This window comes from Serinus canaria, chromosome 2 (genome assembly GCF_022539315.1).
Source record: "Serinus canaria isolate serCan28SL12 chromosome 2, serCan2020, whole genome shotgun sequence".
Taxonomy (NCBI): Eukaryota; Metazoa; Chordata; class Aves; order Passeriformes; family Fringillidae; genus Serinus; species Serinus canaria.
In genome coordinates this window covers 38,636,614-38,664,610 of record NC_066315.1, presented here as the reverse complement: position 1 = coordinate 38,664,610, position 27,997 = coordinate 38,636,614, and the positions used below count along the sequence as shown (strand labels likewise).

Below are 27,997 nucleotides of genomic sequence, written 5' to 3'. Positions count from 1 at the left end.
TGACCCCTTGGTTCCCAAAGCTCAGAGATGGGGGGCAAGGGGAGAGCCTTCACTGGGCATCCCTGCAGAGAGGGGACTGTCAGCCGCCGGCAGCCACCGAGGCTGCCCGCACCCTTGGGATAGAGCCTCGCAGCAGGGTGTGCCTGGTCAAAGCCCGTGGGAAAAGCATGCGAGACAACAGCGGGACAATCCAGCCGGATGCAGGACGTGCCATCAACAAGCCCTTTAACTTCGTGTTTGCGCAGCGCCGCGACTGCCCTGGCTGCTCACTCCAGAGGCTGAGGCGCGACACAGTTGTTAGCGGGGGCGCTGCCTTCGGCCTCAGACCACTGGGAATCCTCCTCCTTTCCCGTGCCCGTGTCCCTCTGACAGGACGACCCGCTGTCACGGGATTTTAACACTTGAAGCAGAAAAGCGCCGCGGTCCCCGCGCAGCGGCTCCCCCGCCGCCCGCAGCCTCTCGCCGCGCCCGCACCTCTCCGCCCGAGCCCCCGGGGCGAAGCGGTCACCGGCGGCGCCCCGGGGCCCGCCCTGCCGGGCACCGCCCGCGGGGCCGCGGTGCAGCTGGGGGGATCCCGGCTCCAGCGGCGCTACAAGTGGCCGCCGGGGGCGGTTTCGGCTCCGGCTCCGCCGCGGTTTCCCTCCGCCCCGCGCCCGCCTACCGGCGACCCTCTCCGCGGCGCGGAGGGGCCGCGGGGCGCGTTGCGTAACGCGGCGCTGGGCTCCGCTCCGCCGCGCGTCGCTCGGGGCGGCGGGAGGCGCGGCGAGGCGGGTCGGGTGGCCGCGGCCGGAGGTGAGCGGTGGTGGCGGGGCGGGCGGGGCCGGGCCGGGCCGGGCCGAGGGGGCGCAGCGCGGCGCGGCGTGTGCGCGGCCCCGCGGGAGGCGGCGGCGCAGGCGGGGGGAATCCAGGTCACGTCCGCAGCCAGACGGCGGCTGGCGGGAGGGACGCGGCGAGAGGCACCGCACCGCACCGCACCGCGCCCGGGCGGGCGGCGAGCTGCGCGGGGCAGGCGCGCCGCTGCGCTCCGCCGGTAAGTCCCGCGAGTCACCGGGCTGCCGCTCGGCGAGCAGCGCGCCCGACCGCGGGCGTGGGCGAGCGGGGGGTGCCGGCTCCGCAGGTTGGCGTCCCGGAGCGCCCCCGGGAAGCTGCGGGGCGAGCGCGGGGGAGCCGAGCCGCTCTCCCCGGCCGCTCACTATATTTAGCCGTCACCGGTGGGGAGAGCGGCGGCAGCGGCGCGCAAACGCTGCCGGGGACAGAGCTCCGCCGGCCCGTCGGGGCGCCGCCCGCCCGCAGCAGCAGCAGCAGCATCCGGGGGTGGCGGGGGGCGAGCGGTGGCGCGGCCCGGCGGGGAGGGCAGGGAGGGAGCCGCGGCACCGCCGGTATTCATCACCGCGGGGGGAGCGGCGGCGTGCGCGGCTGCCGGCGCTTCCTGATTTATTTATGTTTGCAGCATAGGTGGTATTTCCCCGTTAAGGGTTTATCCATTGAAGTTTTCTATTTGACTTTCTAAAGCGGCGGCGACAAGAACGACAGAAATCCGCGAAGTTAAAAAGCCAAATGTGTTAATTGTTAACTGAATAGAGACGAGGAAGGCTTGTAGTAGGTGGATTGATCAGGCAGCGTACGAGTAAAAAGGAAAAGGCAAAATTGTCAGCGAGGTGCCGGTAGGAAGGAAGGATCGCACCTGTTCTGCTGAGTAGTAGGAGCCCCATAGCCCCGTGGTCCCCCGAAAACTTATTTACCCTCCTGTGCTCCGGATGGAGGAAGGCGAAACACAGGTTAAAAATGCTGTAATAAATACCAGGTCTGACCAGGAAGGCAAACGGGACATTTTTTTCCTACAGTATAAGCCGTGTTCCCTTTAGTATTTTAACACAAAATTGGTGCATTCGAACTGAGCCATCTGCTAGTTATAGTAACATATTTAGCGTTTATTTACAAAACTTAGTCTGTTGTAAATATATGCTTGCATAATTGATAGACTGGATATTTTTATAAAAAATGGTTTGTTTTCCTTTTGCAGTTCAGTACTACTTGTGTGTTGAGACAATTTTCTAGATTTTCTGGTTCCTGTTTTCCCTTCTGAATAAACATTTGTAAAGAAAAACCAAAACAACAGAGCAAAGGGTTTGCTCTTTTACAAGAAATTTCTGTAATAACAAGGTAATTTTCAGGAGATTTTACCATAATCAGTGCAGTTGCATTGGTTAGTTGTGTTGCCTCACAGAGAGGATTGAGCTCTGTCCCTTACTTTGAACCTCAAATATCACAGCTATCTGAATGTATAGCCATTTTTAAAGGGAAGAACCTGGAGGAAATCACTGGAAAGTATAGCCCTTCACTTTCTCATAGAACAGCTTTTTAAGGTGCAATGACAACAAAAGTTTTGTGAAACTGTGTTTGCCTACTTCCTTCCTGACAAGGCTTTTTTTCTCCTCTGCCAACTGGCATGAAATCACCCTTCATATTAGTCCCAGGACCCGTAAATTAGTCTCAGCCTTCTTCCAGTTTATTTGAATTGGTGACCTTTGGATGAGCTGGTGTGTTCCATTGTTACTTGCTAATGATGGAATAATCTAGTCCTGACGTACCAGTTGTGAAACCGAGGGCGCTGCTGCTGGATGGAAATTCAAATGTCTTATGGCTCCATGGTGGAAAAGGCAGAATTTAGCTGTGGTTTTCATCTGCTGTTAACTCTGTGGACTCTGATTTCAGAACTGAAAGAGCTCGAACCAAAGTCTGTTAGAGTTGATGGAAAATCTGCCATTGTTTTTTACTGGTTTTGGATAAAGTCTTGTATGAACTGGTGTTGAACACATCATGGCTACTCCAAATTGTTCAGTCCTTTTGAAATTCTTTGCATATCCAAGTCATTATGTAAAGTCAATTTTTTTGTGTGCTGTCTCTCTCTCTGTGAGAATGTTTTTTTGCTTAGTAGAAAGTGGTGGTGTTTTTCTTTACTCTCTTACATGCTACAGCATTAATTTTATTATCTGATCATTTCCTATTATCTGAGGATGACGTGGGTGATTTTGGAAAAATTGAAAGTGCTTTTGCTGAAGGCTGCTTACACTGAAGACAGGTTTCTTCAGGTGTTTTTTAAAGACCTTGCAGTAGTGGGACATCTTACATCATAAGACAAGCTTTCTCTGTTGTCCATGTTGTACTTCCCTTGTCCAGTATAAAAGGTTGTTTGCTGTTTTTTGTGTTTTTTGGTTTTTTTCTTACAAACGTGAAGGGGAGAAAGTTGTTAATGATAACAGATACTGGTGTTCTGTGAAGAAGCTTGCTGAATAACACGTACCTGTGGTAGGCATATATCCTCTCCTGGCTTCCCTGTTGTTGATGATGAGCAGGATTTTTCCTCTTGGCTATATGTAAAGCTCCAGCCAAGAGAAAGTGGGGAGGAGAAGGACTGCTAAACTTAAATCATGGAAGTTTGTCAGAGTTTGTTGTCTAGTGTAGCCTGTCTTGAAATTTGATTCCATTTGGAAGGGAGTCAAGGGATGAAACCTCAAAAAAACCCACCTGATTTGAGGCAGGACGTCCTCCAGCAAGAATCTCATTTGCCACCGGAAGGGTGAGACCAGGAATTTTGGCTCCTTGGAAAAGGAAATTCTGGAGCTCATTATCTCTCCACCATCATATTCTGGTTTACTGATTTGGGGTTTGCTTGTTACTTAAAGTTGAAGAAGGCAAAAGACACATGCATGTGAAAGAAGCTCAGGTAAATAGGCTGAAATGAGGGAAGGCAGGTGAAACACAATTACTGTGAGCCCTCATGCCTTGGATTTCCTTCTAGGACTTGGAAAGTGCTAATTTTCCCAGCCAACTAATTTGCTCTTAGATGAGAGATGGCTGTTGTGGCAGAAAGCAGAGCTGTACTGCAAGGTGCAGGGTAGCAGTGCAGAGCTCCATCTTCTCTCCATCTTGTCCTTTTTCCTGTGGGTTTTCCAACACACATGAGAATCTGGCCTCTGAAGGAAAGGTGGAGATAGTGCTGGGGCACTCTCCACCTGCCTGCAGGGACTGAGGCAGCACATCCATGTCATGGGTTTGCAGAATCTATATGTGTGAATCCTCTGCCAGAAAGGGTCAGAGGATCAATCAGGAAGGATTTTCCTAATATTTCCCCAGTTCATCTCTGTTCCCTTCTTTCCAAATATCAGAAATGGCTATGTGTGTAATCCTAGATTCTCTCCTGCATGGCCCCATTTAACTAAATAAATAAAAGCTGCTTGGTAACTCTTCAGGTGTATGACAGCAGAATTCTACCAAGTCACCAAGGTGCTTTCCTTCTATCTGCTTAACTGAAGGAATGCCTCTGGGTGGGTGAGGAAGTCTTAGTCCAGGGAATTCCTTGGCTTAATTTATCCAATCAAAAGCATTAGCAGAATAATTCACATGGCCACTTTTGTGGCTGTACTACTGCTGGTATTTTTGAAACTCTTCATTAATGGTGCAGTGGAGAAATAATCTCCCTTCTTAGGGATGAGCTAGGATTTTATGTATTGTACAGGGATAACTAAACAAACAATGCATGTGTTATGAGAACCTTTGTCATTAAAATCAAGGGCAGACTATAAATTTCTGTGTAAAGATTAAACAATTGTATTCCTTTAATTCTGTGTTATTCCGTCAGTTGTATGTGGTCCAAGAGGACATTCTGAATAAAGTAATTGAGTCTTGCATAAGTTGTTTCTCTCATTTAATTCACAACACGTGAATGAGATTGTTTCCACTGTTCATCACAACTACTTAATTTAAATATGATCATGGTAGGGGGACAATGCAAGTAAAAAGACTGATTGGAAAAGTTGTGTATGTTGTTAACCTTTTCAAGGAATGGTCACACTGCCAAAGTGCATGTAAGCCTGCAACTAGAGAGGAGTAAATTGGAAGCAAATAAAATGGGTTTTTTGACATACAAAAGTTAACCTGAGTATTCCATTTTGAATGCCTTTGGTAATAAAAATTCTCATTTTACTCTAACACATTTTAGCTTATTAGAAATTAAATATCCTGTGAAACTAGTGAACTAATGAAAGAATAAAGGATTGAACCACAGTTAAAAAAAATACTTTATATCCTCAAGTATCTTAAATATAGAGAAGCTGCAATAATTTTTACTGATGCACTAAAATACCCTTATGTTATAATTAGATTATAGGCATGAAAGCGTTGTGATCATTCTAGACTACAGAACTGTTCTGTGTCCTCTGCTGAACCTAACCCAATAACATAGGGTTCTATTTTTCCAATTGGAAGAAATAAAAGGACTGACTGTTAAGCTGCTTAGCAGTAAGGTAGAAAACAGAGCAAGAAGATCAATGTCTCATCAAGTGTATTTAGAGTCAAACCAAGTGTAAGTCTTCCTTCTTCTGGGTGGAGTGAAGTTGGTACATGTAGAACCAAATCACTTGTATGTTTGCATACACACTGTTTTATCTCAGGCAGAAGTTCATTCTGCTCACCTGCTATTTTTTTTTTTAATCATTTTTGGTGTTTGAGTGTCTTCTTGGATACTTCATGGGAATTGATTGGCATGAACTGCATGTCACAGGTACAGCACCAATGTTGCTTGACAGTAAGACGTGCTTTGCAACAGCTGTGCTGTAGGAAAATAAAGGAGCTCTTTGAAGAAAATGAGAAGTTATCTGTCAACTGCATAAGTAGTTGGATCCTTGAACAATTGCTCACTAACTGATATCTTAGTGACATGCATATGGATGAACCATTTTCAAAACATTCACAAGAAAAAATACACTTCTCTGGGTAAGAAGAGCTTTTTTCATCACCATTGCAAGCTGGCTTCCTTGAGTTGTGTGTCATGTTTGCTGTCATTATCCACATCTGTACAAGGTTCTTGAACTATGGGCCTTTTAATTTCTTATATTTTCATTTGTAGACCTTCGCATCTTTCTTCACCTGACTTGGTTTTGCACCTTGGCCCCTTTTGGTATCCTGTTATCTCCAGACCTCCCACTCATGACTTTGCATTTATTCTCTTGATTCAAGGAGCTATGCCAGCTCCTTGCCCTGTGCTCCAGCCCAGCTGTACTTTGGCAGGTGTGGACTGCTGCTGCTGCTTGGTTTCCTACCAGTGGAAAGAATGACCACTAATAAATTGAAGCTATTTCTTCTTTAGCATTTTTTTTTCCTCTGACCCTTAGCACAAAATCATTCCTGGTTCATTTGCCTACCTTCTTGAAACTTCTGACAGGTAGGATTGCCTTCATGTGACTTTATTCTGTTTTTTAGCTTTACATTAAAATAGTTTTTTCCCATGATTTATTAACTTGTCCCCGGCTCTGTTTTATTTTTAATATTTCATACATCTTTAAAAAGATGTGGCGTGTTTGTGTGCAAGGTGCTTCAAAGTATAATTATGAGCTGTAGCATTTATGTATAATGCTTAAAATAACTGTGTTCCCCCCTTCAGGAAATTGAAGGGTTTATCTTGAGCCTTCTTTTATAAGTTAGGTGTTTTACTTTCCATACTGCATTTTTTCTCATTAAAAGAAGATAAGGTGAAATGCATTATCCAGTTAGATAAACAGGGAAGGAGTCTGTACAGGGTTGTATCCATGTAATTTCAGAATATACATGAGCATGTGCATATGCACAAAAAGAATGTTCCCCTGCAGAGTATTTGTGACAAATTTAATTTTTAAAGCAAAATAATTACTTCATTAAATATTAAAGTATAATTTTATTTCTAAAAATACAGAGAAAATTGTGTCTGGAACAGAGAGTACTTCCTGTGCAGTGCTGAACTGCATGTATTTTGTGTTGTGCCCAATTCACTGATGTGACTTACTGAAGTGATTTATTTTATTCAAATTCTCTGTGTGACCAGAATAAAACAGCTTGGGCCAGAGGACTTGGATCAGCTATTTAACTGCAGAAGTTTCTGATTGTTAAGGTTAAAGAAAGAAGAAATACCAGAATTAGGGTTTGATGTGCAGCTTTAATTCAGGCATCTTTGAATATATGCAGCTAAGCTGAGCTTTAGAGTCCATGGATGGTATTACTTCACTTTTCAGGTTGTTTGTCTCTATGTAATAATTGTCATCCTTGAAAACTACACCTCCTCTTAACTTTATTTGAAATCAGGAATCTTGGGATCAGATCACAGGGAATGCAGTTGTTTATGTAGAATATTGTGAGCATGTGGTCCTTGCCTGTGTGTTACACATATGTAACAGTAAATTTTCACTGGTTGTGAATTTTGGTTGAAAATCACCTCTGCACCATGAAGGTATCTAACCTGATTACCCCACTTTGTATTTAATTGGTGCAAACTGTTTAGCTCTCTTTATTTCTCTTGCTTCTCCTGTTTCCCTTGCCCCTAGTCCCATGCCTCAGACACTTCACACTTTTCTCCTTAGCCAGGAATAGAAGAGGGATGCTTGAGACATTTCATTTTTTTGAAGGATCTTATGCATGGAGATAGCATCCTTGACCTTCTTTCCCCTTAGGATGTCCTGTCAGTTGTTCCAGTTCTTGTTCCACTTGCTGTTTTGTTGGCCAGAACCTGCGCTTTTGCCTTCTTGACTTTTTGCATTACTGAGTATTAAGTTATTTGGGGTTTTTTTTGTCCCCAGTCCCACTGCCATTTGTCATCTCCCTCCCTAACAACCCTACCTGGCAGTTCAGCTGGCTGTGTAGGTGAGCACTGCCCCGTGCTGTGAGACTTGGACAAAAATGGTGATAGCCTCTGTAGCCTCCAAAATGCATGAAGCCTTCTTTCTTGCCGAGTAGGTTGTTGCACAAGATACCATCTTGATGGCAGCTGTCTTCATTTGCATTGAACTCTGGGAGAACCCAGAGACTGCTCTGATAGTCAGGCCTCCTAGGAAGCCTGTGTGCTTTCATCCTCTGCCCAGGGAAGATGAATCTCACCCGGTGCCACTCTCACGGTAGGATGCGGGGAATGTGCTTGCAGCCATTCTGGCCATGACTTTCCAGTGGGTGGATGGTGGGAGCGTGTTTTGCAAGGCAGAAGGATCTTCTACTGTTATCTCTTCAACAGACCTCATATCAAAGCACTCTCTTAGATTTGGGAAGTGCTTTCTGTGCTTGGAGGTTAGGCATGAATGGGAATAGCAAGACCTGGGGAAAGGAAAGTGCTGTCTCTATAGAGCAGTTCCCTGAGCGAGCCATCCTCATCTCTCCATCTTACTTGCAGTGACATGGGTAACTCTCCTTGCTTTGGCTCTGCAGTGGCTTCTCTTCAGTGCCACTTTCCTTGCATGGAACCATGTACATGGAAAACCATATGTATAGAGAGTGTGCTCCCTTCTGTTTTGAGATGTCTTAACATCTTCTGAAATACCTGATAGATTGTAAATTCCAGAATGAGGATGAAACTTTTTTTTTCCCCCAAATACTATGAGAAATGTTTGTGAAGCACAAATAAACTTAGGCAAGCCCCTCTCCCCCACTTTCCATTTTTGACTAGACTTTTATTTTCACATTGATGACATTCATCCTTGTCATAAGGTCCTTTCTTGCCAAGTTACAGGTTCTCTTCCAAGAAATAGAATTCAAGTAGCTGAAAGAAAAAGAATATAAAATTTTGCATATAGAAAAAAGCCCAACCCCAAACATTTCCTTTGCTACTTCTGCAGAAATAGCATGACTCTTTTCACAGGTTGCCCAGAGGCGCTGTGACATCTCCATCCTTGGGGATACTTAAAAAAGAGGTGGACATGGTCCCGGGAAACCTGCTGCAGGTGACCCTGCTCGACTGAGCAGGGTGGTGGAATGGACAGTCTGCAGAGGTCCTCTCCAGCCTCAGGCATTCCTTGACTGAAACTTTCTGAAAACGTTTTGAAAGAGAATTGCAGTTCTGTTTGATAGAGCTGAGTGAAATACAAAATAATTTAAGGTAGAATCATTCAATGGAAAGTGAAGGGCACACTTTCAAATTAAGCTGGTCTGCCAGGCTTGCCCAAAATAAGTTCAGGAGAGTTAAAAAAAAAAAAAAGAATTTATACCAAATTAACAGAGCAAATCATATTGCTTCTGTCTACACAAATAACTGAAGCACCTCTGTAACTTTAAAAGGTGCTCTAAATACATTTTCCATGCACAGATCAGAGTTATGAGCTTACTTAAAACTTAGAAAGAGAATTCATGCTCTCACCTTTCACATAAGAGGCCAATTCTCAGGATCATTGCCTTTGATCCCAGAGAAAGAATCATAGGATTAAAAAGGAGCCAGAACTTGCCCGCTGTTTAGTAGTAATTTTCTGATTATACTTTGCTCATACGAATGTAAATGTAAAGAGCTAAATTTACATAAGCAGACTACTCTGTGAACCTTTGCCCTCCTGTCTCCCTCAAACTTTGCTGTCCAGTTTGGCTCCCAGTGCATTTTCAGAAGTCTCTTTCTAGGGTTACTTGTCTCTCTAGCAAGAAACCCAAGTTCTGAAAGCAAGAAAGTGGCAGAATTGCAGCCACAAAACCTGAACTCAAGCAATCTTCCCTCTCCCATTACTGCTACACCTGCTCACGAGGCAGCCCTGTGGGGACCAGTGTGGACACTGGCTGGCAGCCAGGTGTGTACCAGACTTCTCTTTACCTTTGCTCATAGATAGAGCTCATCCACAAATGGCAGCTAGAAATTCATGCCTATAATCTAAGTTCACATTAGTTTGACCCTGTGTTTTTCAAGAACAGTGCAGGCTGCCTTTTTCCTGGAAAAAAAAATTTAACACAGTTTTATTTTAACATAGTTTAACATAGTTTATTTCCTCAGCTTAGGACTAGCAGGAAGGTTTATCAGCAATTTATGGTGGAGATAGAAAGGAAAGGGGAATTGGATTGCTAACAGGGTTTCTTGCTGGCTGTGCAAACACAGTGTGCAGTAAGACAAAAAGCTTGGACTCCTCCTTGTGAAGTTCAAATCCAAACCAAATTAATTTGACCTCAGCCTCTTCAAAACGTGTCTGTATAAATATAGCTGTAGTCCATTTTGATGATCACAAGTTTGTATCTGAATTAATTATTTGATGGTGCAAGAAAGATATGTAAAGGGAGACTTTTACCACTGAAGCCCAGATCTACAAGATCAAATCTACAGGCTGATTTTCTTTTCTAATGTTTTCTTGCTAAGTGCTTCCTTATACATCATGCCTAATCTTGTCAATATTCCTTTAGGTCTCGCTCCTTTAAATAGCTCTGGATGGGTGGAACATCCCGTACTTTTTCAAAGATCTCCTGGAGTCAGTGAAAGCTGCTTGTGTGAACATGGGCAGCTGAAAGGAGCAAAGGCATTTTGAGCCCTGCACAGACTTAAAAAGGTCTGTGTTTGGGACATGAGAGTAATATGGCATTATTATGTTTGCTTTGGAAGGTAATCTAATCTAAAAGAGCTTGAAACAATTTGCAAATTAGCATTGTGGAAACCTCAATATAGGGTTTTTCTCTTCTCTAAGAGAAGAAATATTTAAACCCAGAAAGAGCATTAGGCAGGAAGAATTTGAGAGATTCAACCTGGCAGATGTTGCAAGGCATGTGATAGAATAGGACTGAGCTTTACCTATTGCTGTGTGAAGTTAAGATCTGCAATCTCTGTTAGGAGCTCCAGATTTCACAACGCTTGGGTGATGGTGTAACAGGAAGAAGGGTGTGGGCAAAACTACAGAGCTACATATGAGTAATTCAAGACCTCACCTGTTTTCCCTTATGGAGAGCAGGACAAAGTGGGGAAAGCAGATGGACAGATCAGAAGTTAGAGTTTAGTGGCTTAACTTCTGCTGAGCTTATCTCTATTGAGGATAATCTTCCGGGATTCGTGTTTGTTGCACGCTTTTTGCATTTTTTTGGTGGATACATTTTGAGTCAGAAAAAATGATGTCTGGTGTCACACCTTTTATATTCTGTCTCAGCATAGCAAATGTGAGCTACTAAGTTATAGCTAGCAGATGCCAGCAGTCTTTGTGGCACTATACTGTTAGTTTACTTGGATGTGTTTTCTGCCATGATGTTCCCAGTGGTGAACAAGATACCTTTTTAATAATATCATAGGGGTGGAATTACTGCCTCATTTCTATGTGAAAAAGTCTCAGTGAATATTACAGGCAGATTATGACCTTAAGTAGTGCCCAGAAGTGAAAGGACAGAAAGAAAAAGCAATGATCCCAACAATGATTTTTGAAATTGGGTCAGCATTACATGTGTTAAATAAATGCATTTCTTCCTGCAATGTTTGAAATTGGGGTCAGGACTCAAAAATGAAACTTAATGAGATTGTCTTCAGTGGTTATTACGGCTGGAGAATTGAGAAAGGCAAAAATAAAGGTAGGTGACACAAGCTTGCTGTTTTCCAAAGCGCAACAGTTTTCTGAGCAAAATTATCTGCTTACAGGGTGTTTTCAAGATGGAAGTAACTTTATCTACAGTGCTAAATTTGGAATCAGTATACCCAGCCATCTGCATCTGTGTATATGGCACGTCTAATATCTTGATTCAGGGATTTAATTTATACCATGTTCTTATGTATTTTTCTTCAGACCCTTACCTTAGGTTTTGGTTTTGTTCTATTTTTTCTTTTTCTGTTATAATGTGGAATCTCATTGTTGGATATTTACTGATATCTTTATGAAAAACTTGGTGAAAGTTCATGAAAACTCAAGGCTCCTTATACTCCTATATGTCAGTTTGCCACTGGTATTGATACTGAATGCAATTAATGCTCTTCTCTTTGTAATCCAAGCTCATGTCCTCTAATCAACATTATGTAATTCAACAAATAGAGCAAAACCTACTGAAGTAAGATACTATTATCTCTGGATGTGCAGCATAGCACGTATTTTTGTATCTTCTGAACATTTTGTAGATCAGTGGCTGAATTTCTGGGAGTAAATGCATAGTATTTTTGAGTTAATGAATTTCAGTTTCTTTCAGCACTTATGTTCAAGTTCTGTTTCTGCTGAATAACACATTGTTAATTAAGAATAATTTTATCTCTTTGGTTAACAGAAGAAATTGGGGCATTATTAGGGTGTTGGCCATGCTGTTTCCACAACAGGTTAGCTGCTTTGATCTGGCTGTGTTGACAGTAAAATTGGGTTTTCTGCTTGGACGTGTAGAAGTATGTGTTTGGTTAGACTATTATCGAATTGGAGGAAATTACTAGAATCAGTAAAGTGAAGACAGGTATAGTAATGAAAATTAAGCAATGCAGGGTCACTCAGAACACTGTCACTTTGCTGATGTAATTTGTGCCTGTAAACAGAGGTCGTGATATCATGCTACAGCTATCCCAGCTCTTCTCAGTTTTGTACCATTTTCCTTTAGCTCATACAGCCCAGTCCTAGAACACGGCATTCCCTTTTGTGTACTGCTCCTTATTTAGTCTTTTTTTTCCTAACAAGAAGAGATTAAATGGCAAAGAATTCAGGCAGGATTTTGAAAAATAATAGAGTGTGAAACAAGAATTAAACAAGAAAAGACTGCAAATATAAATATATGTGTATATACACACACACACACACTGTCTGTATACATCTGTTACTGACCTTGTCTGTATTGACTGAAAGTATTGGTAAAAGGTTACTGCAAAAAGTGAGGGGTTTTAAAATTTTAACAAGGCGATTTACTTCCCAGGCTTTGGTGTGTGTGTGATGGTATTACCACCCTGGGAGTGGTGGATAGGAATTAAGCTGTGTAAAGCACCAGCAGCTGTGCATTATGGAACGATAAAACTTTGGTGGAATGAGGGGTAGGCAGCTACTGAAGTCCCCTCTTCCATGATCATTTTTGGTATTAGTGATATGTCCTGGTTTTGAACACTAAATGCCTTTGACCTAATTTAACTCTAGTGTAACAATATTGAGAATATGGGGCATTTCCATCATGGAAAGGAGGAAGGAAAATACATTGAAGTATTTCCTTATTGAAGTGTAATATTTTTCCTTAGTTAAATATATGCAATAATATAAAGCAAGATACAGCAAAAAATAGGATTCAGTGGTATTTGCCTAAAGTAAGCATATGCAATCTTATAAGCACTGTGTGACATTTTAGATTTCATTTAATTTTCCCTTTAAGCTTCAGACTGGAAGTTAAAGTGCCCTAAAGGAGTTTTTATTCTAGTTGAAGTGCTCTGATTGCAGTGATCTTTTCCTTTTCTTTTTGGTAGTATTTTAAGGTTTGTGGATTGTCAGGGAAGAAGTGCAATCTCTCTTATTAGGAACATTGGCAGCTAAAGCTACTTGGTGCCTTTTCAGTGATCTTAACAAACACCACTCAGCCAGAAAAGGAGGAGGACCTTGCAGAATTGCAGGTTATATGCGACCCTAATTCAGGTGTCTGTAATTTAGAAAAGTTGCAGGGCAGGTTGTGGGATCCATGCTGTGGTTGGCCATCTCACTGGCTGTTTGGTTCTTCTCAAAAGAAACGCTGTTTAAAATGTTACAACATCTTTCATGAAACTTGTGATTTAAAATCACAAGGTAAATTTAATTTAACACAAGTTAAATTTAATTTAAATTTAAAAATCCGAACTATGACTAAGAATATGAAAATTGTTCGTTGGTCAAAGCACAAGAGATTACATTTCAAGACCGGTGCTAGGAGAAGTAGACAGGGAAGAAAGGGGTGAAAAGGACCCCTGTCTCCATGTCAGAATTACCAGCTTTTTTTCCTCTACTTGCTTGGTACCCCAGCTGGGCAGCACTCCCCAAAATGGGGTGGTCATACCTGGGTTTGAACCAAGTGTCAGGTAGAACTTCAGTGCTTTTCAGTGCAAAAAAATCCAGTGGAACTCTTTCATCCTAGTGAATTTTTCAAATGTATCCTGACATCCTTAATTTCAGAATGTAGCACGTCAAATGGAGAGCATTAGTCCTAACATTTGGACACCACTCATTTCAACTGGATCTTTTTATAATACAGCAGTGTTCACAAAGAAAGCAATTTAGGTGCTTGGTTTTCCCTACATTCACATAATTCCTTATTGTTCTTAATTTTTAATTTTTTTTTTTTTTTTAAGAATCCAGCTTGTTCTAGTATCGTCCTTACAAGGAAACATTTCAGAAGATTAAATGAAAAGTCACAGTTCTAGTAGAGTATGTTTATGGTCTTTAAGTCCTGTTGTTACTCCAGACCCACCACTCTCAGCTGCTGCAAAGTCACAAGGATCACTAGATTCAATTTAATTTGACTTCTAAAACTGCTGATGAGCTTCACAGGTTTCTGGGTGGCTCTGCAGAATGGCTGGGAGCAAATTCTTTCAGGCAAAATCCTTACAGGTGAATAGTGGATGTAAGCTTATTCTTCATAATATTCTGTCATCATACTCCCCTGAGGAACTTTTGGAGCTTAGTGGTGGTTTTAGAAATGTATAAGGTAGCATTAGAAATAAGATGCATATGGAAGTAGCCATAATGAAGGAGAGACTATTTCACCACTGTTGGGGGTTGTCTGGAGGTGAATTTCCTGACGTTAAATTCCCAAAGTGCTAGGAAGTCATCTGATAACATATAATAAAAATGAGCAGTTTGCATCCCTATTATAATTGTGGTGTTAAATTTGTGCTGCTTTCTTGCCTGAATTCCAATATGTTTGTTCTGAATTGTTTGCAAAGATAGAGTAGTAATCCCTCAAGAATGACAAAATTACCACAGTTTGTTTGTGTAGTGTTGTCCAAATAAAAATCTCTTTTCTGTTTGTACCTGCATATGCTTAAGACTGAATTTACCTATTTCTATGTTACCCATTTGGTAAATGGTGCTTTACAGTCATATGAAAAGAGATACAGTCTTTTCAAGATCTTCCAACATATTTTTATATAATTATGTCTATTTTCTATAGCTTTTCTGGTTTTTAACACTTAATTAGGACAAATGCATCTAAGTGATTCAATTTTCAGTGCCGTCTGGTTACCCATGTTAAAAATTATTCTTTAACTCTGTGTGTTTGCTTTTTTGAGGATATCATGACTCATTATTTACTCGTGGGTAATCATCTTTAGTAAACAGTGCATCTTGTGAGAGCTAATACAGAGCTCTGTGTGTATCAGTTAGAAAGAGACCCTGCGAATCAAAAGTTCCTGCCAGCTGCCACCTCCTCAGCTAATATCACCTCATAATATCGAGCTGGTCACAAAATACTGAAGTAATGTTTGTGTTTCAGGAAACAGGAAAGCTTGCAAATAAACCAGAACTCAGTAACGTGGATGACTTCAGGGCTGCAGCAAAATATATCGGGGCCTATAATACTCCAGATTTCTATTTTGTGTCTGGTATCTTACTGCTGTGTTTAGTGAGTATTGTGTACATTTTCAGTTAATGGAAGCGAGAAAAAAATGGCAAAAAACCAGAATACCTTAATCTTGTCCTTTTCCTTGCTGTGGGAAGAAAATATACTTTGTATCTATTACCAGTTACTTTCCTTAACATGATATCCTAGGTTTAGATTTTGAATCATTCCCTGTCTGACTAAGTGATGACTCTCTCATTTTGTCTCCTGTTTACAAAAGAAGTGAAAAGATTTAGCTCATGAATTTTTCATAGAGACTACAGATGTGCTGGTTGGGGCCAAGTGCTGTCCTCAGTCCCAAGTCAGTGTCACCAGTGAGCTGTCGATGGCAGCGCTGTGAGCGCGTTCCAGCCTAGTACTGGGATTTAAATGTTTTGTTTCTCGTGTGCATGTGGGGGTAAGAATTAAGGAGATGGTAGATAAACTGATTATAAAAATAGATAGGAAATAGAGGTTCGTTTTCCAGTCCAACATGCTGCTGCCAGTACTGAAGCAAGAGTAAAACCATTACTCACTGCCCTGCGGGTGCTGCACCCTGCAATGAATGAGTACCATATTTTAAAATATCTAGTAACATTATGAAAAACTGAAGTCGAAGCAGAAGTTCAGATCTTAATTAGTGAAACTGCCTTTCCACCTTTGGTGCTCTGAGCCAGAAAAATCTGATTATATTTTGAACTTTCCCAAACGGACTTTGCTTTTCCCTTCTTAGGAGCTGCCTGTGATACCAAGAGCAAGGAAAGGTGTAGCACAGAAGGCAGCTTTACTTGCCTTCATAGCCTGGTTTCAGGTTGGAAATATCCCTCTGAAGTTTTACTGTATTCTTTCAACCTCCCTGTTTTTCTGTACTTTGAAGTTAAAAACCAAGTTAACCTTTGACCAAGAATTTCAAAATCACCTGGTAGAAAGCCCTTCCCTTTCTGCTGCCTGATAAATGAAAAACTCCCCTTTGCATATAGGACTCAAAAAACCTCTGTAGAAAAGACGTGAGGCTTTATTAATTCTGAATTGCAGTTTTTCTGGATGATTCTCTTTAGGAGGAGGCACCTCTTCCAGGTGTTTGAAGCTCTTCCTTTCTTTTGGACCTGGAGAATAGAATACTGACCAAAAATAATTAGAGGGAAAATGTTAGCAGCACTGTCATGATGTAAAGACCTTACCTGCAGCTGGGGTCTGCCAGGTAAATGAAGATGACTGTCAGCCTCACCAACTCAACACCTGATATAAAAGAAGAACCAACACAAAGAAAGCTAAATGGAAATATGCCCCTGCCATGTGGTTTTTGTGCTGTAATAAAAAAAAAAAAAAAAAAAAAAAAAAATCCCCTTTTGCTGAGCTTAAGGTTGTTTTTTTCCCATAGCTTGTCTGATTCAACATCTATTTTCTGAAAAAGGGCAGAGCATGGGCCATTGCTGATTTCACAGCTCCCTCCAGCAAGTGGGCATAGGAAGTCTCAGCCCCTGTACTAAATTTCAAAACAAAATGAAGAGCATTGCCTGGTATAGGGTAGATGGTGTATTTCATATTTGAAATTCCAGTCACTTCTCCCTGCATGAGCAGTGGAGGAGCATCTTGAGGTTTCTGACTGAATCTGTTAGCAGTTTCATAGATTTCTGTCATCTTGCAAGGCTTTTTCAAACTTTTTTTCTGATCCTGTGTCAGGATGGCTCGCAGGGGCGTGCATGAGCTCTGCTGTGTCTATGGGAGGGTTTTGGGTCAGGGGAGAGCTGTGCATTGGTGCCTCCTGGGCATGGCACCATGGGTGCTCCATGAGCTAGCACTGTGCCTGCTGCTGCCTTACATCCCTCTCGGTGCTCCCGAGGGGAGCAATAGAGGGGGCCTTCTGTCACATGCACGGGGTAGCATCAGCGGCATGGCTCGGCAGACCTGCAGTTCTGAGTGGGAGGGGGAGATTTACAGCCTGCATCATGGTCTGTAGAGCTGGGTGAGTGGTCAGCACCTCTCTTGCACCCAGAGGTAGTCCAACAGGCTCTGCAGTGTTGTCTGTGCATATAATGCTTCTGCTTCAGGTTGGGAAAGTCAGAGATTCCTGCTCATGATGCAGCTCTGAAAGCATTGGGGCATTGATTCCTGCTCATGATGCAGCTCTGAAAGCATCAAGGTAGGACAGTTCTAGTACCTTTTCAGGAGGTGATTTGTACCTGGGAGGGACATTCTTCTAATGGAGGCAGTGTTGTTTGTTGTGAGATACACAGGGAAGGCAGGTGGGACACGAACTCCTGAAGTACTACCAGGCTAATGCAAGATAGGTCTTTTAAGGGAAATCATAAACATGTTTGGCACATACACACAATAAAGTGTCTCCTGCAAGACTCATTCTTCCAGTGTTGCCTAATCAATTTGGTACACTGTTTTTGAAGGTTTGATTTCTTTTGTGCCTTGTGTCTCCCTCTGGTACTCAGATGTCTGGCTAGTGAGGCCTTTTGATGCTATGTGTTGTATTTATAGCCCTTATGAACTTGTCTTGCAAAATCACTAGATTTTAATCACTCGCTTCTTTGAGAACTGAATCTTAAATATGCAGACTCCTTGGCACTTAGACAGCTTTATTTGTCTATCAAAATATATTAAAGGCGAGTCAGTCTATGGGAGCTGCTTATCTTGAAAGGGTTACTGATTAAGTTATCAGCTTTTTTCAGGGGCAGCACAGAGGTGAGTAACTGTAGATAGATGGACAGAAAGATTGGAAAAGAATTATTAATTTAAGTATCTTGGAGTCATAAACTCCTGTTTTAGCAGAGCAAGTCTGTCTGTTTTGCTCTTTATGCAGGAAGTTCTGGTCTCTCCAAGGCTGCTGCTGAGTGCCAGTTTGAAAATCTTGTCAGGGGTAGTGGCTGTTGCAAGGGTAGACGTTCAAATATTCTGGAAGATGTCAGGGATATAAAAATGGTGATGTCTCTAACTACCCATTTCCTTGCTTTTTCTTCTCTTTTCCTGAAATTTTGAGAAAGAGGTGTTAGAGAATGATGCTGGTAAAATGGATTGACTGCCCTTGAGTTTTTAAATTCCATCTTTTCTTTGTTTTGTCTTTTGATTTCTTTTCTTTGAGTTTCCTGGATTTTTCTTTGTCTTTTAAATTATTTTCTGTGGAGAGTTAAAATTCTCAGAGAGCTTTCTAGACATAGAATATGGACTGTGCTAACTGAACAAAGAACAGTTCCTGTTGAAGCCTGTCTGTGTAGCAACATGAACACAGAATGGAAGAAAATAGGATATTAAGAAGGAGTCTCAAAGATGTGATAAGACCTCCCCTTCCTTGGTACTAAAATACCTTAAAAATGGAGAGAAAGCTGATAAGGCAATGTGTTGAAGATAGGTAATACACTGTATAAAAGCACAAGTTTAGCTTTCAGCTTACATAATAGACAGGGGAAAATGTCACTCCAGATTATACCAGTTGCACTAAATGCCTGTCTATTAAAAGCAATTGAGATTTTTTCCTGCTGTGCTGGCGTATAGAGCTGCTGTCTGCTGTGCTGTAGCATTCAACCAACACAATTTCAGCTATGTTGATTTTTTTTTCCCTGAAACACTATGTCTGTCAGTCATTTTGCAGAACTTGCTTGGAATTATGGATATAAAAGTTGTGTGACAAGGAAGCAGGCTGCTGTTTCATCAGTCTCTGCTTTTCAGTGTCTTTTCTCAGGGCAAAGCAGAATTTTAAGAGTTTTAGAATGTCAGTTCTTCAAGTGTTGTGCACGCAAACTGCTACTTATGCTAATTTTCCTAGGTAAATTTTGGGGAATTTTGATCCTTAGCATTTATATTCAGTCATAAAAATATGATATGTTTAGTTTAAACTTTCAGAGGCACACTACTTGAAATGGGCTGATGCAGCATTACATGCCATGTCGAAAAAGGAGACAAACTTTTGTTATTGCTATTATGATTTTTCTTCTGAAACACGGGCAGAAGCTGTTTAATTTCGGAGCAATCTAAAATATTTTTCCCTTCATTTAAGAAAGAGGCTTATTTTTGTGTTTATTTGTTTGCTTTTAACTGGCCGGTTTAAAACCTTGATTGTTGTTTTGTTTTGCTTTAGGAAAGAAACCAGCCAAAGTGATCTTTCATTTTCTCCAGATTATGGTGCTACTCTGATAATAGTTAAGGAATTTATTTTTTACTGGATTAGACACAGGATCTTAAATTTTCAAAAGTGACTCATGATTTGGCATAAGGCCATTTTAGAGTGCGTAACCTAAAACATCTGAAAGATGGTATTCAGTTCTTACTGGAAACAGGATTCCATTAAAGACATTTCAGTTGGTCAGAGAAGTGTCCAGGCATCCAAAATCACCACTTGGATGTGCAAACTGAGCTTATTAGATTTAATAAGAAATTAGATTTGCAAGCTTTAAATAGTTTAAAAAGTTAGAAGATTAAAATCAATCAGATTTTTACATCTATATGTAATTGCATAATACAGTGTGATAATAGTGTAATTTATGATAGAATGTTATTATAAAACAATTTTGCTATTATTGCTTGTATTCATGCAAGGGGAAGGAAAGCAGGCATAACTGATGGCTAGACAGCATGTTAGGTTCCACTCTTTTGTACACTGCAGTTTAGAATCCCCTGTAATTTTCTGTTTACAGCAGTTACAACACTGATTTTGTGGCTATTTCATGGAATAACAGAATCATAGAATGGTTTGTGTTGGAAGGGGGCTGCCATGGGTAGAGATGCCTTCCACTTGATCAGGTTGCTCAAAGCCTTGCTTTGAATATGTCCAGGGTTAGGGCAACAAGAACTTCTCTGGAAAATCTGTACCAGTGCCTCACCCTCCTCACAGTAAAGAATTTCCTCCTAATATTTTATCTAAGCCTACTCTATTTCAGTTTAAAGCCAATCTGCCTTATCCTGTCCTTGTAAAAAGCCCCTCTCCAGCTCTCTTGTAGGCTCCCTATAGGTGCTGGAAGGTGCTCCAAGGTCACCCCAGAGCCTTCTCTTCTCCAGCCTGAACAACCTCAGCTCTCTCAGCCTGTCTTCATCAGAGAGGTTTTCCATCCCTCTTGTCTTCATGGCCTTCTCTGTACTCACTCTAACAGGAAGTTGCTAAGCAGCCTGACATAAAAGAAAAAAACTAAATCTTACGGGGCCAACTGTAAGACCTAGCAAAGGTTCTTAAAGCAGCAGCTTTAAGATCAAAATCAAAAGTTTCATTGAATGACAATTTATACATTGATAGGTAAAAGTGGAGTGCTGTGTTTATTTCTGCCAAGGAAACATTGTTCAGATTTTTGTTACCAAGAACTACCTGTGAGGATAATCTGAGTCAGTACATTGTCTTCAAAATACATCTATGAAAACAGTCCATAAGCATGAGCTTGTTGGTGTGTTTCATTCCCAAACACTGGCCATTTCTCTTTACTGCTAAAACAATTGGGAAAATAATTTGAACATTATAGATAAAATTATCTGATTTCAGAGAGATGAGACTGTCACAGTCATATTTTGTGTTTACAGCATCATTTTCAGCACAGCATAAAAGGGAAATTAAAAAATTATTTAAGAGTTCACCATGGATGTATCCTATGGCTCAGGTTTTCAGTTCATTACTGTTCTGGATGAAGAAAGCAGGTACAAAACAGAAGGAAATCTAAAATAGTTCCATGAAACAAGAAGCTGTTCATCAAATAATCTGATAGTAAGTGTTTGCATCCAGTGGAAGATGTGTTCATAGTTAATAATTTTGATTCTTTATCGGCGAGGAAACCACAGAGTGTTCTGTCCAAGTTTTTAAAGATGCCATCCAAAATGCCGTCCAAGATTTTGATTAAAACAGAGTATGCCTTTTGCACAATGAGTTGTTGTGGCTGGATCTAATTACAATGAACAATTGCAACCATGAGAGAACAAAATAAAATAATGATTCAGATAAATTATAGAGCTTTTCCATTGCATAGTCCATATGGCTGTTCCCAAATACAAAAATCACAGATTGTTTTTTGTTTTCATTTCAGGGTCAAACACCAAAGTTGAAATATTATATGTAGCAAAAGCTCTTCTGGTTTGGAAAATTGAAAATGTGGGTTTCTAATCCACTGTAGCTTAGCTTACATTTTACTTAAATTTTACTTAAATTTACTTGCTTTGTCATAGAATCACAGAATATCCTGACTGGAAGGGACCATGGAGTTGGGCAAGGGTCATGGAGTGCAACTCCTTGCCCTGTACAGGGCAGCTCCAAGAATCACACCATGTGCCTGAAAGCATTGTTCAAACAGTTCTTGAATGCTTTCCTTTTGAACAAGAAAGTAAACATTTATAAAAACATTTTCTGAATGAAATGGAAAAAGGAGAAAGTAGAATGTTTTGTGTCTTAATATTGCTCATGGACATGGAATCATGCATCAGTGGGATCAGGCTGGAAGACTATGAACCTCTGCCTCTGTCCCCTATTTTCCTGTCCCTCTCCTCTGCAGCAGGCTTTGGGCACCTCCTGTCACCACCACCACGATGCTGCTGTGGAAGGATAGTAGAAGTGATGCTGCCCATTTCTTCCCTCCAGTCAAATTGGGACCACTCAGCCCCCTTGTGCCTTGGCTCTGCTCCAAGTGCCTCCTACCACTTCATTTCTCCCTGTGCATTCCTGTCCCACTGCCTTCCTGCAGCCCTGACTGGTTCAGGGATCCATGCCAAAAGTCAAAATATTGTAATTAGTATATTTTAAAGAAAAGGTTATAATTGGGAAACATATTACTAGTGCAACTGGCGTCTTTTTTATTCCCTTGACCATCTAATTAATTCCCTGGAATTCCCTTGACCACCTAATTAATGCCTGTCTCCATAAAAGCAATTAATAATAAAGTAGTGAAATTTTTTTGGTCATACATTGCACTAGCAACTGTTCCAATGTGTTCAGGTGTAACCTTAAAAAATTAGAATTGCATGTTACTGATACAAATAATCAGTTACTTAAAAAATCTAAACTAGGAAAATTAATCACTGATATTAGGGAAGAGGTTTGGGAAAGTAATTACGATTTTATTTACTGTATTTTCTTGAATAAATGTCAGATTCTCCCATTTTAGTTTACCAATAAGCTAGTAAGGTCAAAGTGATCTCAGAATAAATTTATACAAAATATTTTGACTTTTTGATTCCCAGCTCCATTTGAGGAGATGTAGAAATCATTGTGACTTAACAAGAGTAGGAACTGTGGTGACCATTACTAAATAAAAAAAATGTGCATCATATAGTAAAATAACTTCTCAGCTACATTCTGCTCATGGAATATATTGAAGTTAAAACTAACATCAGCTTTAATTCGCACAGTGGGATGCTTGAAGTCGTTTTTGCTTTTGTGTTTTCTTACTGTTGGGACAAGCTGGCTGGCAGCCAGCTTCAAAGCATCCCCAGGGCACAGCTGTAGCTGGAGTGGGTCCCCTGGGGAATGCTGTGCCACCAGCCACAGGTCTCTGGTGCACTGGGAACACCTGTCCTTGGGAAGCTGCTGGTGAAACAGGACATCCAAAACACTGGCTGCATCTCCCATGGCTTAGAGCATCCTGCTCCCCTGTGTCCAAGCGCCTTTCATGGCCAGATGGACCAGTGCAAAGGCAAGAATATGGTTTTTGTCCTTGGTGGTGTGTTACTTCTCAGGTGTGTTGTCCCTCGTGCTGGTGTCCCTGCAGGAGCCTGGTCTGCAGCCGGGCTGGGTTCCTGGCTCCGTGGTTCTGCTCGTGCCTGCTGGGCACGGCATGCTCCACCTTTGGGCACGGCATGCTCCACCTCTGGGCTCCGCTCCCCATTCGCTGCCAAGGCTTGCAGCAGCTGACGTGCTGTGGCTGCTTGCTGGAGTGCATCACCTGCCTTTAGTGGGGTTTGTTTCGGGCTCAGGGTTTGCTCTGCTTCTTCATCATCATTTGCTAACCCTAAAACAGGTGTATGCTACCAGCTACAGCCTGTGTAGGGGAGCTTGGCAGAGTCTGTGGGCATCCTTTAGCATGGCATGCATTTAAAATCCCTTTTATGGTAAAAGAGCCCTTATTATAAGCAGTGATAATGCTCAGAGGGTTTCTTTTAAAAAAAGTTATTTTGCCTATACTATTTCTTTTAATACATCCTTGCGCATAAACCCTCTCAGAATAATTACAGCTTTGTAAATCCCCATTATTTGTTCTCTCTTTATAACAAAGGATTTGCTGTTGAGTTACAATTGCAAGTACCTCATAAACCCAGCAGCTGAGTATTATCTGTGATATAGTGGCAGAAACAAGCAAATACCACCATCTTTCCAAAAATACAGAAGTGTAAATGAAGCGTTTTTTATGGAGCATCCAAAGTGAGGGAAGTACCACTTTCCCCTTGTCTGCTAGTTGTGCATTCAGAAGTTTTCACTGTTCATTAATCCAGTTTTGAAACTGAATACCTTGATAGATTTCTTTTTGTTCTGTTTTTCTTTGGTAGAAATAAACACAAAAGGCAGTTCCAGTGAATTGGGTTTGGTACATTACTACATTGCTGCTAAACAAATATCTTATTCAGTCAGTTTGTCTCTTAATTGGAGTTTAGCTCTATTTCACCTTTCAAAAAAAACCCTGAAACTTCAGCATACTTGACCTTAGCTCCAGAAAATAAAGCAAATATATTTTCTTAAGGCTTTTATCCTCTTAGCTTAGCCAGAAAACCTTGATTCAACAAGATTTTGAATTTGTTCATAGTTGGATATCACTGACAAATGATGTAATGGTCACTAACAATGATCTCCACTGCCTCTCCACAGAAGATGAAGAGAAATTAGGCAGCTGCAGATAGTAATGAAATACAACTCACTTTAAGTGAAGATTTATATTTGCTCTATATGCTGGGCACAGGGAGACATTTTCCAAAGCCCTTTTTTAGAAATACCTGTTGGTGTTTCATTGTGTATTTCTTATATTGGCAACCAAAACTGCCATTTGAAAAATACTTCCCAGCAGAATTGTGGGCCTGATCATTATACAACACTGTTGTACAATACACCTTCAAATCTTTGTGGAGTCCCATAAACAAGAAGAAATAACTCTTCTCTTTAGGCTTGCTTTCACTGACTTCCAAATGTCAGGTTTCCATTTTATTTATTCTTTGGGTACCGTTCATATCTCTCAATATGCAGTATGCAGAGCTTGAGGCCATTTCTTGCTCAGATCATGCAGTCTGTGCCACAGTTCTGAACTGCATTGGGACAATTTACTGGGACTCATGCTGTACAGGGCACATGCCATACAGGTAGGAAAAAGCAGAAGAAAGAAATGTAACAAAAAAAAAGATTCTAAATTCAAAGCAGTTAGCGTGCTACAGACCAGTTCACCATATTTTTCTGCCATTAAATGTGTGTATTAAACATTTTCTTTCATGGAACTTGCCCTAATTTTGGATGGAATTACCCTGACAGCTGCATTCCAGTGTGCAGGTGGGATGGTTGTCATCCACCATCCCAAAAAGAGCAGAACAGCACCAGTTATTAGAAAAAGCAGTGCAGGGAAAAAAAAATTACGTGTTCTGGATGTATCACGAGTTGGAGGCTGCCAGGCTTTATTAAGTTCTAAGATGTGTTGGGTTGGTAGTGACACCTTGGGAAAGATAACATAACAAAGTCTGTCATGTTTTATTCTAGGACTCAATAATGGACTTTACTGGCTGGGGATATTATGCAGCAATACTTATGAACATTTGTCCTTCAAGATACTAGCTTATTAAATTCGGCCCTCTCATGGAAGATAAACCTGGGACAATTGAGAAAATCATAATCATTCACTTGTCAGTGGGGTGATTACAATCAGAAAAGTATGGGCTTTTTGAGAAAAAGCATGAAGGTCCAAGTCTTGTCTCTGCAGTGTATTCTTTATGCTTACTCAGACATATGGACAATGATTAAAATCAGGCATCTGGTGTAAAGCAGTCTGGGTCTAAGGATGATTGAAAGGCTGAAGAAACCTTGCTTTGGCTGTCTCAGCTTATCTGCTCCCTGGGTTCCTCTTCAGTAAGTTGGCAGGGGAGGGGAGATGATTCCAGGGTGCTGTTTGTACCATCAATCTCAGAAGTGGTAACCTTCACTGATAGTTGCAGTATATGGTTAAAGACACGTGGAATGAATACCCCTGAGCTCCCAAAACTTCCCATCTCACCATCAGCATGCATTGCATGTAAGTCTTGAAGGTTCCCCTTAGATTTGACTATTAGCTGGTTGGTTTTTTAAAGTTTTTAAGTTTAATAATTAAAAAATATGTGTGAAGGCTTATTTTCAACATCCTGATGCTTTTCACGCTTGAGTCTTTGGTCCTACACAAGGTTTTCAGGCCTAAGTGGAATGCAGGGTTTCTCATCAGCTACAGTGTGCATCGTTGTGCTTTCTGTGGCACTGGGCCAGGCCCTATGGAGATGACATCCTTAAATACCTTTCAGAGGAAGAATATAACTGGATTTAGGGCATTGATTATGTTATGTACAGAGAAAATAGCTGCCCTTTTCTGGGATCTGCTTAGTTCTCTTAAGTTCAATTAATTCTTACCTTACAAAAATGCATTAGCTTTTCTTTTTAATGGCATGAGCAATGTACATTTTCTGTAAAGAGTAGTAGAATAAGTTTGAGGATTTTAAACAATTATTTTTGGTACAGTTTTTATTTCAATGATAAATTAATTTATCATTGTACTTTTCAAAGTCAAGAAGAATTGTGACATTAACATTTCTAATGTAAATACAATGTACTGTAAGAGAACTTGAAGGTCTACTAGCCAAAGTGTATTTAATCTTGTTAATTCTTCATTAAAGCAGAGAGTTGTAATGGAAATGTTGGCAAAACAGGACTGCTGTCTGCACATTACTGTCTGTGGACTCATCATTTACTGGAGAGGATAATAGCTTCTGGACAGCATTTTTGTAACATTTTCTGTAAAGCAGCTTTGAGCTCTTTAGTATAGTCTGAACAAACATACAGCAGTAGCAGTGGTTATTTGTGTTTCCACACTATTCTATGTCTAAACAGTTGGGTCAAGCTACCTGGCTAATGTTTAAGACTTCTTATACCTAGGAGGATAACTAGCTTCAAAAAAAATCACTGAAGTCCTTGATTGCTATGACAGCCAGTCGTCAAGAGCAATAATAAATGGTGACTCTTTCTTGGGCACTTTTTTGGGGAGCAGGACAGATGTGAGATGGTGGCTCTTGGCTGGTCATGCTGGTGGGGCAGCAGAGCACATAGTCCAGTTGCATTTGGCAGTCCCTGCATAGGCAGGTATAGCTGTGGGTGGGGTTACATGCAGTTTTTTGGAAGCAGTGGTTAATTTTTAATCTGTATGTATGCTTTAAGTGGAGCTATTTTATGAGTTTTCTGCCTCCCAGCTATGATCTTGTTCTTGCTGTCCAACCTAAACACAGGCTTTCTTCTGCCCTTTTATCCTGCAGAGAGCCTATACCTGCATGCTGATTGTGGTGAGCAGTGCATTGGTGGTGAACATTCTCAGGATGCATCCCTATGTCCCAGAGTTCAGGCTGGGCACACTTGGTGCCTCGCAGTGCCAAGCAATCCAAGGCGTGCTGTGTGGAGTTCCAGAACTGGGAATGCCTGTCACAGATTAGACTTTGGCATGCTGCAGTCATGGCTTTTCACTCTGCAGAGTGCATGGCATGACTTGTTAACTACTGCAGATACTGGAACTGTGAAATCAAATGGCCTTGAGTCAAGACTGGTGGGGCAGGAAGAATTAAATTAACTTTCTGTGCCAGCAGAGTTCCTTGCATCTTAAGGAAGAGCTTTGCTGAGGGAGGTCAGCGAGATTTTTCCCTGCTGTCCTTTTCTTTCCCCTATGTTTTTGTTCTTTTTTATTCCACCTCCACTGTCATGCTTTTAATTCTGACTGGGAGCTGCTAAACAGAAGAACTGAAAGCCAGACTTACTGGAGCAGCTTTAAGAATGAATTTATCTCCTGGTCAAGATTGCTCATCCCCCACTCCTTTCTTTTTCATTCCTTGGCTCTGATGGAATGAGAGCTCTCTGGCTTTTCCAGGCCTGGGTGGCTTTCTGGGATCTTTTGTGAAAAAGGAAATTGTAGTTAGTTTGTTCAATCAGTCTCTTTGTGCACTTCTGAATACCAGAGCATCCTGCAGGGACTAAAAAAGTAAACTGAAATAAATTCTGGGGTGAATCAGTCTGGAGGACTGAATAGATGTTATCTTTTGGTAACTTTGGTTTTTTTTCTAAATGAAGATGTCTCTGATGGTGTGAGTAGCTTGAAAGTAAGTTTTAATAGGATGAATAGGATTTGATGGATAAGAAGAAAAGTATAAGAAGAAAAGTACTGCTCTCATCCCTAATCTGATATCTGTTCTAAGACTTAGCCAGAATATGCACTTTGTGTCTAAATTTTATGAAGAGCACTTGGATGTCTATTCTCCTACTGTGTGCTGGATAAGTGTTGGATCATATGGAAATAAGTTGCTTTAGCCAATTGTGTGTATTCCTTTTTGGGATCAAAGCCATATTTTAGTTAATGACAAGTTATCTTCATTTTTCCAGTTTCTGCTAAACAGCATATAACAAAAAAGGTGAAATAATGACTGAATCAAAAAGGGACATTTTTACTTGTACAACTCCACGCAGTCAGGAATTTTCTGTATTTTAAAGTAGGAAATTTTCATTACATCTATTCTGCTGTCTGATCATTTTAGCATATTGGTTTCCAGTGGTTCAACAAGTCAGTGGTGAATCTTCCTT

The 27,997-nt window shown here is 41.2% G+C and overlaps 1 protein-coding gene across 4 annotated transcripts in view; it reads left to right on the top strand.

The window, feature by feature from the left end:
* Window positions 1-731: 731 nt before the first annotated feature.
* The window catches only part of THRB (thyroid hormone receptor beta), a 154,890-nt gene continuing 127,624 nt past the window's right edge, over window positions 732-27,997 (top strand). Inside the window, exon 1 of one of the 4 annotated variants that reach the window (XM_050971657.1) lies at window positions 732-792. The gene's annotated coding sequence lies outside the window, so the exon portion shown is untranslated. Of the gene's footprint in view, window positions 793-1,007; window positions 1,031-27,997 lie in introns of those variants that run through there. The other 3 variants (XM_050971658.1, XM_050971660.1, XM_050971659.1) reach the window with 3 other exon arrangements.